This window comes from Ranitomeya imitator, chromosome 10, assembly GCF_032444005.1.
Source record: "Ranitomeya imitator isolate aRanImi1 chromosome 10, aRanImi1.pri, whole genome shotgun sequence".
NCBI classification, from domain to species: Eukaryota; Metazoa; Chordata; class Amphibia; order Anura; family Dendrobatidae; genus Ranitomeya; species Ranitomeya imitator.
In genome coordinates, this window is record NC_091291.1 from 111,240,608 (window position 1) to 111,259,004 (window position 18,397).

Genomic DNA, 18,397 nt, shown 5'->3' on the forward strand with positions numbered 1-18,397 from the left:
TTCCGCCTATACTATTGATGCTGCATATGCAGCAATATGCAGCATCAATAGTAATGTTAAAAATAATAAAAATTGGTTATACTCACCCTCTGATGTCCGGATCTCCTGGGCACTGCACCCGGCGGTCCGGTTCCTAAGATGCTGTGGGAGAAGGACCCTTCGTGACGTCACGGTCATGTGACCGCGACGTCACCGCAGGTCCTGGTCGCACAGCAACTCTGACCGGACAGCCGCGTGCAGCGCCCAGGAGCTCCGGACATCAGAGGGTGAGTATAACCAGATTTTTTATTTTTTAACCCCAAATATGGTTCCCAGGGCCTGGAGGAGAGTCTCCTCTCCTCCACCCCGGGTACCACCCGCACATTATCCGCTTACTTCCCGCAACGTGGGCACAGCCCCATGCGGGAAGTAAGCGGTTCAATGTATTCCTATGGGTGCAGAATCGCAGCGATTCTGCACAAAGAAGTGACATGCTGCGGCTTGTAAACCGCTGCGTTCCCGCGCGGTTTTTCCCGCAGCATGTGCACAGCGGTTTGCGGTTTCCATAGGGTTTACATGTTACTGTAAACGCTATGGAAACTGCTGCGGACCCGCAGCATCAAAATCGCGGCGGTTCCGCGGTAAAAACCGCTAAGTGTGAATATAGCCTAACTCAGGATCAGTAATGTAATGTATGTACACAGTGACTGCACCAGCAGAATAGTGAGTGCAGCTCTGGAGTATAATACAGGATGTAACTCAGGATCAGTAATGCAGTGTATGTACACAGTGACTGCACCAGCAGAATAGTGAGTGCAGCTCTGGGGTATAATACATGATGTAACTCAGGATCAGTACAGGATCAGTAATGTAATGTATGTACACAGTGACTGCACCAGCAGAATAGTGAGTGCAGCTCTGGGGTATAATACAGGATGTAACTCAGGATCAGTAATGCAGTGTATGTACACAGTGACTGCACCAGCAGAATAGTGAGTGCAGCTCTGGAGTATAATACAGGATGTAACTCAGGATCAGTAATGTAATGTATGTACACAGTGACTGCACCAGCAGAATAGTGAGTGCAGCTCTGGGGTATAATACATGATGTAACTCAGGATCAGTACAGGATCAGTAATGTAATGTATGTACACAGTGACTGCACCAGCAGAATAGTGAGTGCAGCTCTGGAGTATAATACAGGATGTAACTCAGGATCAGTAATGTAATGTATGTACACAGTGACTGCACCAGCAGAATAGTGAGTGCAGCTCTGGGGTATAATACATGATGTAACTCAGGATCAGTACAGGATCAGTAATGTAATGTATGTACACAGTGACTGCACCAGCAGAATAGTGAGTGCAGCTCTGGAGTATAATACAGGATGTAACTCACGAACAGTACAGGATAAGTAATGTTATGTATGTACATGTACACAGTGACTGCACCAGCAGAATAGTGAGTGCAGCTCTGGGGTATAATACAGGATGTAACTCAGGATCAGTACAGGATCAGTAATGTAATGTATGTACACAGTGACTGCACCAGCAGAATAGTGAGTGCAGCTCTGGGGTATAATACAGGATGTAACTCAGGATCAGTAATGTATGTACACAGTCACTGCACCAGCAGAATAGTGAGTGCAGCTCTGGAGTATAATACAGGATGTAACTCAGGATCAGTAACGTAATGTATGTACACAGTGACTGCACCAGCAGAATAGTGAGTGCAGCTCTGGGGTATAATACAGGATGTAACTCAGGATCAGTAATGTAATGTATGTACACAGTGGCTGCACCAGCAGAATAGTGAGTGCAGCTCTGGGGTATAATACAGGATGTAACTCAGGATCAGTAATGTAGTGTATGTACACAGTGACTGCACCAGCAGAATAGTGAGTGCAGCTCTGGGGTATAATACAGGATGTAACTCAGGATCAGTAATGTAATGTATGTACACAGTGGCTGCACCAGCAGAATAGTGAGTGCAGCTCTGAGGTATAATACAGGATGTAACTCACGAACAGTACAGGATAAGTAATGTTATGTATGTACATGTACACAGTGACTGCACCAGCAGAATAGTGAGTGCAGCTCTGGGGTATAATACAGGATGCAACTCAGGATCAGTACAAGATCAGTAATGTAATGTATGTACACAGTGACTGCACCAGCAGAATAGTGAGTGCAGCTCTGGGGTATAATACAGGATGTAACTCAGGATCAGTAATGTAGTGTATGTACACAGTGACTGCACCAGCAGAATAGTGAGTGCAGCTCTGGGGTATAATACAGGATGTAACTCAGGATCAGTAATGTAATGTATGTACACAGTGGCTGCACCAGCAGAATAGTGAGTGCAGCTCTGAGGTATAATACAGGATGTAACTCAGGATCAGTAATGTAATGTATGTACACAGTGACTGCACCAGCAGAATAGTGAGTGCAGCTCTGGGGTATAATACAGGATGTAACTCAGGATCAGTAATGTAATGTATGTACACAGTAACTGCACCAGCAGAATAGTGAGTGCAGCTCTGGAGTATAATACAGGATGTAACTCAGGATCAGTACAGGATCTGTAATGTATGTACACAGTGACTGCACCAGCAGAATAGTGAGTGCAGCTCTGGGGTATAATACAGGATGTAACTCAGGATCAGTACAAGATCAGTAATGTAATGTATGTACACAGTGACTGCACCAGCAGAATAGTGAGTGCAGCTCTGGGGTATAATACAGGATGTAACTCAGGATCAGTACAGGATCAGTAATGTAATGTATGTACACAGTGACTGCACCAGCAGAATAGTGAGTGCAGCTCTGGGGTATAATACAGGATCTAACTCACGAACAGTACAGGATAAGTAATGTTATGTATGTACATGTACACAGTGACTGCACCAGCAGAATAGTGAGTGCAGCTCTGGGGTATAATACAGGATGCAACTCAGGATCAGTAATGTAGTGTATGTACACAGTGACTGCACCAGCAGAATAGTGAGTGCAGCTCTGGGGTATAATACATGATGTAACTCAGGATCAGTACAGGATCAGTAATGTAATGTATGTACACAGTGACTGCACCAGCAGAATAGTGAGGGCAGCTCTGAGGTATAATACAGGATGTAACTCAGGATCAGTACAGGATCTGTAATGTATGTACACAGTGACTGCACCAGCAGAATAGTGAGTGCAGCTCTGGAGTATAATACAGGATGTAACTCAGGATCAGTAATGTAATGTATGTACACAGTGACTGCACCAGCAGAATAGTGAGTGCAGCTCTGGAATATAATACAGGAGGTAACTCGGGATCAGTAATGCAATGTATGTACACAGTGACTGCACCAGCAGAATAGTGAGTGCAGCTCTGGGGTAGAATACAGAATAAATGATAAAAAGTAAATATAAATTAAGTTTCCATGGAGATTACTCTTTACACCAGCCATAGTACAGTGAAGCTACACGTAGTGGAAAGTCTTTCTAAATTCCAGTGCTCATCACTATTCTGCACAGGTCCGTCCTAGCCAGACCGTAGTAGCTAATAAAGGTGGACAGTCCTGGATATTGGGGCTGATGGCGATAACCCACACACTCCTGTCACATGGCAGAATCTCTGAAGTCACTGCCATCCTGGCTCTGCAGACACATTTCGTGGCTCAGTGGTCGGACCACTTGCTTTATTTGGACCCTGTGACCGGACGACAACTTGTAATGAACATCCATATAGCAGCACAATGATGGCGACCCCACGTGCCCCCCCCCCCTGACATGGAGACCGCACGTGCCCCCCCCCCCAGTCATGGAGACCGCACGTGCCCCCCCCCCAGACATGGAGACCCCACGTGCCCCCCCCCCGACATGGAGACCCCACGTGCCCCCCCCCCGACATGGAGACCACACGTGCCCCCCCGACATGGAGACCACACGTGCCCCCTCCCCCCCCCAACATGGAAACCACACGTGCCCCCTCCCCCCCACAACATGGAGACCACACGTGCCCCCCCCCCCCCGACATGGAGACCACACGTGCCCCCCCCAACATGGAGGCCACACGTGCCTCCCCTCCACATGGAGGCCACACGTGCCCCCCCTCCACATGGAGGCCACAAGTGCCCCCCCCCCACATGGAGACCACACGTGCACCCCCCCCGCATGGAGACCACACGTGCCCCCCCCCCCCCCGACATGGAGACCACACGTGCACCCCCCCCGCATGGAGACCACACGTGGCCCCCCCCCCCCCCCCGACATGGAGACCACACGTGCCCCCCCCCCCCCCCCGACATGGAGACCACACGTGCCCCCCCCCCCCCCGACATGGAGACCACACGTGCCCCCCCCCCCCGACATGGAGACCCCACGTGCCCCCCCCCCCCCGACATGGAGACCACACGTGCCCCCCCGACATGGAGACCACACGTGCCCCCTCCCCCCCCCAACATGGAAACCACACGTGCCCCCTCCCCCCCACAACATGGAGACCACACGTGCCCCCCCCCCCCGACATGGAGACCACACGTGCCCCCCCCAACATGGAGGCCACACGTGCCTCCCCTCCACATGGAGGCCACACGTGCCTCCCCTCCAACATGGAGACCACACGTGCCCCCCCCTCCAACATGGAGACCACACGTGCCCCCCCCTCCAACATGGAGACCACACGTGCCCCCCCTCCAACATGGAGACCACACGTGCCCCCCCCTCCAACATGGAGACCACACGTGCCCCCCCCCAACATGGAGACCACCAAAAGCTGTGACAGATGTCATGTCGGTCACTTCTTAGACACCAATAAGAAGCTAAAACACGAGTGACCGAAAAATTAACGGAAATGGCGGCGCTGGCGAGTCGCATCGTTCCACAGACGCATCGTGTGACTTGGGCCATGCACTATACAGTCAGGGAGTGAAGGGGTTAATTGCTAGCCGCCACCGGGGGCCCCTGGAGCCGTGACTTGTGCCCCCGGCTGGAGCCAGCAGGCCGTGTGACACCAGGGGCGGCCTGTCATCTGCAGGGTGACACAGGGGCCCCCGAGGGCCACCAGGCCTCCACCACCAGCAGCCAGGGCTCTGCACACACAGGCCCCCGCTGTACGAGCGAGTCCTCGGCCCCAGCGAGGCGCTATTTCCCCCCACACCAGTCATCACTACCGCCCCCTACGCTGCTGCCTCCGAGGCTTCCTGCTGACACCCGGCCCCCGGTATCATGGCCCCCGGGGCTCCAGCAGCCCAGCCTCTGGCCCCCGGCCCCGGTTCTATGGTCGCATAAGCGGCGTCTGACCTGATCTGCAGCTCCGTGCGGTCCCGACGTGTCGGCCAGGAGAGGAACAAATGCAAGGGAGCGGAGAAACTACAACTCCCGGCATGCCTTGCGAGAATGTGGCGGACTGGAAGAAGGGGGAAAAAAATTCAAAAACTGTTATCTTTATCAACACGAACAAAACAGTCTACCTCAGGCATTCGTCTGAATTGTCGCCTATCTTTGCCGGAACCCTGAATGACACTTCTCCAGGGAATAATGAGGCAGAGACTCTTCAAAAATTCATGCACGCAGCTCATTTACTTTAGCCTAAATTTTTATTTTTGTCTTTAACCCCTTAGTGACAGAGCCAATTTGGTACTTAATGACCAGGCCAATTTTTACAATTCTGACCACTGTCACTTTATGAGGTTATAACTCTGGAACGCTTCAACGGATCACGCTGATTCTGAGATTGTTTTTTCGTGACATATTGCACTTCATGTTAGTGGTAACATTTCTTCGATATTACTTGCGTTTATTTATTAAAAAAACGGAAATATGGCGAAAATTTTGCAATTTTCAAACTTTGAATTTGTATGCCCTTACATCAGAGAGATATGTCACACAAAATGGTCAATAAATAACATTTCCCATATGTCTACTTTACATCAGCACAATTTTTGAAAAAAAAAAAAAAAATATTAGGGAGTTATAAGGGTTAAAATTTGACCAGCAATTTCTTATTTTTACAGCAAAATTTACAAAACCATTTTTTTTAGGGACCACCTCACATTTGAAGTCAGTTTGAGGGGTCTATGTAGCAGAAAATGCCCAAAATTGACACCATTCTAAAAACTGCACCCCTCAAGGTGCGCAAAACCACATTCAAGAAGTTTATTAACCCTTCAGTTGCTGCACAGGAACTGAAGCAATGTGGAAGGAAAAAATGAACATTTTACTTTTTTTCACAAATATTTTACTTCAGAATCAATTTTTTTTATTTTCACATGTGTAAAAAAAGAAAATGAACCACATCATTTGTTGTGCAATTTGTCCGGAGAATGCCGATACCCCATATGTGGGGAGGGACCACTATTTGGGTGCACAGTAGAGCTCAGGAGGGAAGGAGCGCCATTTGGCTTTTTCAACATAGAATTCCCTGGAATTGAGATCGGACACCATGTCGCGTTTGGAGAGCCCCTGATGTGCCTAAACAGTGGAAACCCCCCACAAGTGACACCATTTTGGAAACTAGACCCCCTAAGTAACTTATCTAGGTGTGTGGTCAACACTTTGAACCCCCAAGTGCTTCACACAAGTTTATAACGTAGAGCCGAAAAAATTAAAAATCATTTTTTTTTCACAAAAATGATCTTTTCACCCCCAATTTTTTATTTTCCCAAGGGTAGCAAGACAAAATAGACCCCAAAAGTTGTTGTGCAATTTGTCCTGAGTATGTCGATACCCCGTATGTGGGGGTAAACCTCTGTTTGGGTGCACAGTAGAGCTCAGAAGGGAAGGAGCGCCATTTGACTTTTTCAACATAGAATTCTCTGGAATTGAGATCGGACACCATGTCGCGTTTGGAGAGCCCCTGATGTGCCTAAACAGTGGAAACCCCCCACAAGTGACACCATTTTGGAAACTAGACCCCCTAAGGAACTTATCTAGGTGTGTGGTCAACACTTTGAACCCCCAAGTGCTTCACACAAGTTTATAACGTAGAGCCGAAAAAATTAAAAATCATTTTTTTTTCACAAATATGATCTTTTCACCCCCAATTTTTTATTTTCCCAAGGGTAGCAAGACAAAATAGACCCCAAAAGTTGTTGTGCAATTTGCCCTGAGTATGTCGATACCCCGTATGTGGGGGTAAACCTCTGTTTGGGTGCACAGTAGAGCTCAGAAGGGAAGGAGCGCCGTTTGACTTTTTAATCTCTTAATTGTGAGAGCGGACGTCATTTTGGGTTTGTAGATGTGCCTAACAGCAGAAACCCCCCACAACTGACCCCGTTTTGGAAACTACACCCCTCAAAGATTTTAATCAGGGGTATATTGAGCAATTTGAACCCACATGTATGACACAGAGTTTGATAACATTAGGTTGTCATATTGAAAAAATTCATTTTTTTCCACGAGAATCTTGTTTTAGACCTGAATGTCTCGATTTTTCAGAAATAACATCAAAAAGTGGACCCCACAATTCGTTACCCACTTTATTATGAGTGCAGCAATATCCCATATGTAGTAAAAAAGTTCTGTTTGGACAAATGGCAGGGCTTGGACAGAAAGGGGCACAATGTGACAAATTTGGCTTTATTTGAAATTGAAGATCCAGGACCCATTCAAAGCTTCTAGAGACATTGAGCAAAAAAGAAAATCCTTCCAGGAATTATTACTCACAGAGGGAGGCATGCTCCTAAAACACAATGGCTGACTATAAAATTGGTCTTGCTAACAAAACAGTTGTCCCGCATTTGCGTATATTGTAGCAGGAAGAATAAACTGTACTGGAATGAAGGGCAAAATGTGTAGGAAAATGCAGCCAACTATGTGGCAAAGCGGAGTTTGTTCCAAAGATGAAAGAACACCATCAGGGCTAGAATGGCAGACACTTTCAGAGACTGGTCGTACAACGTCCTTTTAGCTCCATCAATCCCTATATGAGAGACGAATGTGCCAATAGACGTGGTACACCATAGCAAGCTCCCACCCGCCAAGGTCAGAACCGCTATATGCACAAAACAACCAGTTCTCTATAGAAAGTATTGTCTGGTACCAGAGGTTCGGCAAGAACCATAAAGTAAAGCCCATAGTGTATAAGTACGGAACTTCCTCATTTTTTAGAAATCCTACAATAAAATGATCATGCCCGTATCATCAACATAAATATAAGTAATATAAATGGAAGCCAAAGTTTTGTGTAGCAAGACAGTTATAAAAACAGTCAAAGTTAGATAAATGGTCAAAAATGTTTGAGTAATAAAGTCCTAGAATTCATTTTCAGATAATCTCACTTTTCAAGATCATTTCTGGGGTCCACATTCTAACGCTTATTGACATAGGTACGTGGACGAGAATTTGTTGGAATAGTAGTTTGGTATGGGATTGATCGAGTCGTAGAATTTTCAGATGACCTGACTTTGCAAGAACATTTGTGGGGTCCACACTCTAGAGCGTACAGACGTGGGTACGTGGATGAGAATTTGTTGGGATAGTAGTTTGGTATGGGATTGATCAAATTCTGGAATTAATTGTGAAATGGGGTAAAATGGGATCTACTAATTAAAATATTTATCAATTGTTCCAAATTGTACTACTGGGGCCACTAAGCAGAAAATAAAAATGATTGAAAAAAAAACAAACTAATAATTGTAGGTGGTGTGGTAGGTCTCAAAACAGGGGGAGATACAAAGGCCTGGTTGTGATGGGCATGTGGGGCAATAAAATCGGGAATCACTCCGCCTGCCATGCTTTCTGCAAACTCGGCACCTTTTTTGAGGATACCTTTGGGTGGGAGTGACAGGGACAGGGTGAGGAAAATGGCGTTCTGACAGTCTCCGGGAATCCTCAGAGTCGAAGGCTTCCCCCGGTGCCATGGACTCAAATATGAGGCTCTCTACTACTTTTTCCTGAAAGTGCAGGAAAGTTAGTGGTCCTTGAGATTTTTTGTATAGGACAAAACTGTTGTAGGTGGCAGTCTGAATTAGATAGATTCCCACCTTTTTATACCACGCCCTGGTCTTCCTCTTGACCAGGTATGGTTGCAGAACCTGGTCTGACAGGTCTACGCCACCCATATGTCTATTATATTCTGTGACGCAGACAGGTTTTTCTTTGTCCCTGGTGGCACCCCTCTCTCTGACCGTCACAGTGGTGTCCGTATGCAGTGTGGAAAGCATATAGACGTCCTTCCTGTCTTTCCACTTCACTGCAAGTAGTTGGTCGCTTGCAAGTGAAAATGACGCCCCCCTCTCCAAACGTCTGGACACCAACTGTGACGGAAACCCCAATCTGTTTTTCCTCACTGTCCCACAGGCCCCTGTACTTGCAGCATGGAGGGATTTGTATAGGGGGATACTCGTGTAATAATTATCTGTGTACACGTGGTACCCTTGATTGAGAAAGGGCGTCATTAGCTCCCAGACAATTTTGCCTGGGATACCAATTGTCTGGGGGCAGTTTGGGGGGTTTATTTGGCGGTCCCTACCTTCGTAAATTAGGAAGGTGGACGTGTACCCTGATGAGCTCTCGCAAGCTTTATATAATTTTACGCCGTATTTGGCTCTCTTGGAGGGAATAAATTGGCGGAATGAAAGACGGCCCTTGTAGCTCATCAAGGACTCGTCGACTGCCATATTTTGCTCTGGGGTATAGGAATTTAGAAAGGAAGTTTTTAGGAGGGAAATTAGGGGTCTTAATTTATTTAGCCGATCGTAGTTGGGGTCAGTTCTTTGGAGAGCTTGGGCATTGTCACTGAAGTGGAGGAATCTCACCAGGGCTTCGTAACGGGCTCGGGACATGATGGCTGCAAATACAGGGGTGCAGTGGACAGCTTTTGTTGCCCAGTAAGAGCGGAGAGTGGGTTTTTTTACTATACCCATATTCAGGGTGAGGCCTAAGAATTTTTTAATTTCGGGGACATTTGTGGGGATCCAGGAACGGGAATGAAAGGCAGTGGGTTTTTGGGAAATATATTGCCGGACATATAGGTTAGTTTGGTGGACGATTAATTGCAGGACTTCGGGGCTAATGAAAATTTTAAAAAAATTAATGGGGGTAAAATTGGCGACATCTACTTTTATTCCAGGGACTGCAGAAAAAGGGGGAATTTGAGGGGAAAATGAGGTGTCATTATACCACAGCGGTGGGGGGACTGCGGTACTTGGTCCTGCCTCTGAAGCTTCAGCAGTGACGACCGACTCCGCTACCACCGGGCTGGGGGATCCCGTGGAGGAAGAGTCGTCATCATTGTCTGAAAACTGCTCAACTTCAGGGGCAGAATCTGTTTCGCTGCCGGAGCTGCCGGAGCAAAGCAGGCTGTAAGCTTGCTCCGCGCTAAAAGTTCTGCGAGCCATTTTATCTAATTCCTCCCCTAACCCTAACCCTAACCCTACCCCTACCCCTAACCCTAACCCTAACCCTAAAAAAAATTTTTAAAAAAAATTATAATTTTTTTTTTTTTTATAATCCTCTGCTGGTGATGCAGGGATTACGGAGAACAGGGGTGGGTAAATGGGATGCTGGCGGAGGCAGATATTATGTTTTTTGTCACTGACAGGGCAGCACTTGAACTGTAGTCTCTCTCTCTTCTCTCCTAGAACAACTACAAGGAGAGAAGAGAAAGGTACAGCCCAAGTGCTGCCATGTTTATCAAATATTAGGGGTTTTGATCACTGTAATTGGACATATTACAGTAATCAAAACCCAGCAGCCAATGAGAAAATTCTCATAGGTTGCTGGGTCTCTGCTGGCAGATCATGGCAGGCGCACTGCGCATGCGCCCGCCATTTTCTTCCAGCAGAGAAGAAGAAGGGGGGCCAGGAGCAGTGGGCTGGGGATCGGGGACCACTACTGAGGATCGGGGACCACTACTGAGGACCGGGGACAGGAGCAGGCGGTATGGTGGGGGGCTCGGGGGCTCTATTTCTCTCCCCTCTGATGTGCGATCACATCAGAGGGGAGAGAAATGCAAAGCATTTTTTTTTTTTTTACAAACTATTTGCAGCGATCGCAATCCCGGGGGTCTGTAAAGACCCCCGGGATTGCGATCGCTCCAGGGGGTCTGCGATCGCTCCAGGGGGTCTGTAAAAACAGACCCCAATACACCGGGGGAAGCTAGGCTTTGGCGGGCGCATCTGCACATGCGCCCGCCATTTTGGAGCCCGGGCAGGAAGGAGGAGGGTCGGGGACCGGGGGGGCACCTTCTCCGGTACATAAGGTACCGTGGGGGGCTCGGGGGACCCTATTTCTCTCCCCTCTAATGTCCGATCACATTAGAGGGGAGAGAAACACAATACTAATCGCGTTTTTTTTTTTTTTTTTCGATCGCCGGTAAACGGTTAATTACCGGCGATCGCAAAAGCGGGGTCGGTGAAAACCGACCCGAATCATGTTCTCTGGGGTCTCGGCTACCCCCGGCAGCCGAGACCCCGGAGAAAATCGGCCTCTGGGGGGCGCTATGTACTTTTTCCACAGCGCCGTTAATTAACGGCGCTGTGGCTTAAGTACCCTTAGCGGCCGCCGTTAAAAGGCGTATCGGCGGTCGCTAAGGGGTTAAACTTGTCAACACAAAAACTGGGATGTTCTGCTAAAATGTAAACAAAAATGGCACAAAAATTCATTAAAATCACTGAAGAAGGGAGCGAGGGGGCTAGAATACCTTTGCCAAAAATTCAGAATTGATAAATCAGCCAAAAACATATAAAAACTCCAAATTCTGCCCACAATGACGGACAAATGTTAGAGCGGCGGCGATACGGCCTTGTTCACACGTCTGAGAGTCCTGTTCTATCAGTGTTTTTCATGGGTCGCAGAGATTTTTTTTTTTTAATCCGAGTCACAGATCAAAATTACTCATAATAGTCTGTCAAAACCATGGACAGGCCACAGATGCCTCTGATAAAGCACTGGTGGAAAAAAACGGAAACACGGACCAAACACTCACGAAACTTAAATCAAAAATAGCGATGATTAGTTTTTATGTAAGAGAAAAATCACAGATGTCTGCATGAGGCCTAAATGGAGAAAAACAGCAATAAAAAGACAAAAAAGGCGCAAATGCAATAATAATTTAGCTTTCTTTTTTAACCTATTTTACTATATTTTTTGTCACTTTATATTTAAAGCAAAGAAACAAAAGAAAAAAAGAAGTATGAAAAAAATAGTGTTCACCAAAGGAATAACATGTATTTATTACAACATCAAGGACAACATGTGGGAAAACAAAAAAAAAAGATTAAAAACACTTAAAAAAAACAATTATGGTCTACAAAAAAAACACATACCACCAACAGCCTATAATATGGTTATTAGGGAAACCAACACAGATGGGATGGCATATATTGGATTCGGGGGCAAAGCATGCGACCACTGACTCAAAGTGCCGTAATGCAAAGTGATAAAATATACGCTATAAACACTGTGAACCGAATCCTGAAATGTACAGATACATATATGAATGCAAGCAATAAGGTATAAGACAAGTCACATAAGTGCACTGTGTTAAGGATACAAGATCCGAAATAGTCTGTGTCAGGCTACTTTTACACTTGCCGTGATTTTGCAGGCCGTTTTTGCGGCCCCAATAGATTTCTATGGGGCCGCAAAAACGGGCTGCAATAATTCCACGGCGCACTGTGAGGGCCGTATTTACGGCCGTGAAAAATGATCGAGCCTGCTCGATCTTTTTCATGGCTTACGGACACGGTCCCCATTGTTACTCAATGGGGCCGCAAAAACAACGGAAGGTTGTTTATGCGCTGCGTCGTCACTTCCGGTTTTGCGGACCGCCTTTTCCTCTTTCCCAATACTTTTGCTATAGTATTGGGAACCTGGAAAACGGCAATCTGTAATTTTTTTGCGGTCCGTTATTGCGGCAGACCTTGAAAATAGCGGCAATACAGCCCGCAAAAAAGACCAGCAATAACGGGCCGCAAAAAAACACGGTATGTGTAAAAGAAGCCTCATGTAAAAGATACCAGAAAGAATTACAAAGGGTACAAGAGTAAATATAAAGTCCTGGCAAAGAAGACAACACTTCGCTCTCTGCTAGAGTGAGTGCCCACTATGCAGACAAAATATCATCCATGGTGGGAGTGGAACCCCACACGTATCGACACAGGGTGTCCACCTCTGAGGAAGAAAGATATGAGCAGGTGGATCATGTCGATTACCGGGTGATGTTACATCATGGGTGATCTGGACTGCAAGGGGCATGAGCCTTGGTCCCTTCTCAGCACGTTACTCGACCCGGTCTCCACTTCCGAAGTGACCAGCAAGCATACCAGAGAAAGGGACCATATGGCCATACACTAGCCTTAATCCCCTTTGAGTCATTGCCCTATGAACTGAACCTAAACCTTCTCCCCTTTCCTCTATACCTGTGAACTCCAAAACCTGTGAAAGAGCTAAACTCCTTTCTGGACGGTCCTAGGGCGGCGTCTCTGGCGCATCAGATCCAGTCAGGTCCCTGCTATGTGTTAAAACCAAACACAGCTTTGTTATCTGGTTTCTACTGGCTGTTCTATGTATCTCTATACCCATAAGTGCTAGAACAGGTCGGGACCCGGTCGGGACCCAGTCGGGCCCTCGCCATGTTCTGGGGATCTCTGAAACATACATATATACACAGTGGCGTAACTTGAAACTCATGGGCCCCGATGCAAAAGCTCCAATGGGGCCCCCAAATATTTTAAATCTTAATAGCAATAGTCTTTTTCTATAGGCCAAAGAAAGCCCCCTAGGCTCCCGGGCTCGGGTGCGATTGCAACCCCTGCACCTGTTGTAGTTACACCCCTGTATGTACAGCTAGGACATATTCCATCCGTGTGCAGGACGTGTTTTCCACGGACCCATAGACTTGTATTGGACCTTGTCATCCATTCTGCTAGTAAAAAACGAACGTGTCGCCGTGTGACTTGCACGGACCTGTGTGCAGCAGCACAGACTATAATGTGTGGCATCTCTGAAAAAAAAATGGCTGCCACATGTCCTGGAAACACAGACATGTAAAGGGGGCCTTAGACAGAGGTCGGAAAGATAATTACAGTGCGCTTCATCTGACTCCTAAGTAAAATAAAGTTGAAATGTGGAGTAAAAGCATTACCAGAATAATAATTAAAAAAAGAAAAAAGAAATCAACACCTTGTACTGACCTAAAATACAACTTGGAACAAACTTTAAAAGAAGTTTTTGAGTTTTTTATTTTTACGCTATATCCTCTCATCCCCTCAGAGCGATCTAGAACGATTTTTTTCCCTCATCTATCATCCTAGTTGCTTCCGCTTTCTTCGCATCCATTTTTTTTCCCCCAAGGAAGCAGGTACTATCTGAGCTTTTTTTTATCTATTGACTCTTAACAATGAATCGGTTACAAAAGGATGGCTTTCTGAAGTACAAAGTCTGTTTCCAGTGCGTCATCTGTTTTCCATGGACTTTAGTGGCCACGTCTGATCCACAAAGCGGAGGAGAATAGGACAGGCTCCGAGTCTGACGGACCAGAGACAACAAGCGGTTTAAAAAAAAAACAAAACTGATGTGCGTATGGATAAAAGAAACTCTGTGATTCAGTGTGCTGTCCGAGAAAAAAACGGAATGTGTGAATGGAGCCTTACGGAACTTTCACGTCTATGATCATCAGTCCGGTCTTGGATCGCAATGCTCGGACTGACCGAATGTCTCCTGAAACAAGAATGACAGGGCCAAAAATACATGAAACCGTCATGACAATGTCAGTACATCCGCGCTCAGTCTGTGCAATGCAATCTGAAATCGGGGAGATGATCGCGGACGTCTGACCGAGCCCTGACTCTTTTCTATGGATTGATTTGGATTCCGCCGTCACTTCATGCCCAATCTGAAGCCCAGGCAAATAAGTGTCAATTGATTATATTCGGTCAGTATTGAGGCTTATGCCAAATTCTGAGCAAATAGTTTTGAAGTCTATCAACAATTGATCAAGAACGCGTGTGTTCTCCAACTTCGCTGGAGGGGGTTTAACGCTCATAAAAATGGAGAATCAAGCATATCGAAATCCAACAGGACTGATTCTTTCCGCGGACATCAGCAATCAGGGAGAGGTAGGGGCACGGTGACCAGTTTCATACATCAGGTTTTTTTTTGGTACAATTGCGATCCGATATTTTTGCAAATAGAGACGTCTTCCTTTGATCCGTGTTGCAGATCAAACCCACTTATGCAAGTTAATGGCCCCCAGTAAAATATAAAACAGTATCACATGAATATCATCCATGTTCTCTGTTCATATTTTTCTATTTAACGGATAGGAGATAAGATGTTTTTATGACATGAGATTCACATGTTCAGCATTTTACATCAGTATTTGTAAGCCAAAACCACGAGTGGGACTATCAGAGGAAAAGTATAATAGAAATACATCAATATTCTCACTAAATACTGAACTTGTGAACGTGGCCTTAAAGGCATGCATGTTTTGGACAATCACTTATGAATAGAAGGGTCTCGGCAGCTGATTATAAGGTGCCTGGCTGCCCAGACCTCTATAGGGAATGCGTCAGCAGGAGCACAATTCCCCTGTATCGCCACCACATGGCATAAATGAGTCATTACACCGTGCCTATTGAAATCATACCTGTACATGCTCAGTTCTACAGAGCAGGACACAACATTTCTAGCCATTTTGTGCTCTGGATAACTGATCGAGGTCCAGCCAATAAGTTAATATGCCTCAATAGGTTTTATAAACCCGGCAAGCCTATGCATCTCATTGTAGTTAGCTTACAATGAAGGTACCGTTGCTCCACAACAGCTGCAGAGAGAACAGAAAGCAATGAGTTGCATTAGATAGAGCCTTACGGCCGCCTTCCCTCGGTGACTTTGTGATGCTGCGTATTTTTGCCTCATAGTTCCAGCAAAGTTGATGGGATTTATAGAAACCTCATGTCCACTGCACTTCCTTTTACGCTGCATAAACTGACCTGTGACTTCAGGTCCGCACCCTGTCATTTTCTCTTGCGGGTTTGGTGAACTTTCTGCGCAGATTTACCCCATAGAGTTGCATTAGATATGGAAGATTCTATGGATTAAAAAAAAAAAACATATCAACTGCACATGACTGCAACAATAAAGTTTTGTCATAGTAAGAAGGATCAAAAACATAGGAGCCTTATTTAATGCATGAGGAACCATAAGGACACAAAAACAACAGTCAAAAGGAGATAAAAGTGCATGTAAAAAGATGAACTAAAAAACGCATTGCATAAAAAAAACCCGTAAGTGCCCCAGAAATGCTGCAACATCAAAAATTAGTCAAATACAAGTTGGGTCAATGCAGACTAAGGGAACCTGTCATCTGACTCATGCCGCCCAAACCACAGGCAGAATGAATGGGACCCTGGCTGCGTGTGTACAGGAGATATGTTATCTCTAAATACAGTAAGGATCTGACCAACTAGTCCGGCTGTGCCCCTGGCCGGCTTCTCCCAGAATCACTTCAGATGATTGACAGGTCTATCCCTCTTGTGTGCACAGGGAGAGACCTGTCAACCATCTGCAGCAGCACTGGGAAGATCTGTAAACTCTGTATATTCTGCAGTATTCGCACGTCTAGTCGGAATGTGACCAGGAGAATGCATATCGCATACTTGTGATCACATAACGGCCCATTCCTGGCGCCAGCACCGGAGAATCCTGACAGCGCGCATTGCACATTCTACAGTCGCAAAACAGTGAATGAAAACTTTCCTGCCAAACCTGGACAACCCATTTAAAAAAAAAAAAAAAGCAATTACTATATTACTATATGGACATCATCCGTTTTTCATGGACCTATTGCAATTATTGAAGAAAAAAACATTTTTCAACCATTCTAGTCTATGGTGCTGTTCACGTGTCCATGTCTTTACACGAGCCGTGAGTTCATGCAAAACTATGTCCATTTTTTTCTGGTATCAGGGATAAAAAGTGCCTTAGATGGGCTGATAATTGGGAAGCGAGCATTTCTAGTAAAACCTGGCTCCCAATTATTGGACTGTCCACACGCGCTGTATGGGGCCGTGAAAACCTTGGACGGAAAATTGATGTCATCTTACGTGCATCCCAGTGCGGTCCGTTTTTCGCTAAAGTGGTTTTTTTTGCGTATGACAAAGGCTAAGTACAGACAGTTCATCTGCTAATTATGGACGCAATGCACCGATGCAAATTTCCGCGGGTTCATCCCGTGCAGGATCTACATGTATATGCACTAATCTGGATCATATGAGCATATGCTGACATTGGTTTTCGCATGGATTCCAGGTCCGGGTGACATGTAGCCCTTGTTCACTAGCACGTATGATAACATTGGATCTGAAAATATGTTTGTCTTAAAGGGGTTATCCACTATTTAAGTTTTTTACTGTGTGGCCTAAGCACTAACAGGCAGGTAGTTGTTAAATACCCGCCTGTTCTGCCCAGCGCAGATCTCTGCCGGCACAGAGCGGTCACTGACTTTTCCTGCCGGCGACTCCGCGGCTTCTACTGACATCACGTTGGCACAGCAGCGGCTTCTCTCCTGTTCTGTGACTGCTGATGTCATGCTGATTGACAGCCGGTTCTCCGCTGCCTAAGAGCGCAGTCTGACGTCTGTATAAATCAGATGGACTGGCTGCGGCTCTCCCGACCCAAGCGTGACCACTTCATGTATTTCCCTGCAGATCAGGAGAACCGCCGGCCAGTCGGTGCACCGTACACCTGCGGGGAGCCGGCTGTCAATGAGCATGACATCGCCAGGAAGAGGAAGAGCTGCTCTGCTGACCATGAGCAGATGATTCGCTGGCAGGAGCGCTGGGTACAACAGGCAGGTAGCTGTATGATATCTGTTCACAACTACCTGCCTGTTTGTAGACCCATAGTAAAAATAAAAAATAGTCCTGGACATCCCCTTTAAGGTACTCCAAAAAATGTCCTGCATGGACCAAACACTGATGATGGAAATAAGTTTATGCTTTACACGACGCCTCTATGAGGCCTAACGGAGGGGATTTCGTATGAGGAGACCCTTCAGACATAGATTATGTTTCCACTCACTGACAACAAGCAGAGACAGTGGGAAACTGAACAGTAACATACACTAGACAAAAAAAAAAACAGAACTAGATAAAAAAAACAGAACTTGTCATTTTTTTAACAGTCATGCAAGCAATGTATTTGCTATTCTTCTCTCACTCTTGACAAATGGAGACCACAAACTGTCCCTGCAAATGGGGGACAAGGGCCCCTGAGCTGCCAGTGTCAGCGCACCCCAATAATAAAGGCCGGTCATTGTCAGCGCATTGCGGGCGCAGCACCCTGCCCCAATCCCTGCCAGCACCTAAGGGGTCACTCCTGCTACCCAGCGAGCAAGTCACTCGCATCCGAGCGCTCCGATTGGTCGGCTCCCCAGTCTCAAGACCGAATCCCGCCTCCTGATTGGCCAGCGCCTTCCATGC

The 18,397-nt window shown here is 46.4% G+C and overlaps 1 protein-coding gene across 1 annotated transcript in view; it reads right to left on the bottom strand.

Annotated features, from left to right (window-relative positions):
- Positions 1-5,353, bottom strand: part of FOXJ3 (forkhead box J3) — a 63,384-nt gene extending 58,031 nt beyond the window's left edge. Inside the window, exon 1 of the mRNA XM_069740892.1 lies at positions 5,268-5,353. The gene's annotated coding sequence lies outside the window, so the exon portion shown is untranslated. The remainder of the gene's footprint in view (positions 1-5,267) is intronic.
- Between the last annotated feature and the right edge of the window lie 13,044 nt (positions 5,354-18,397).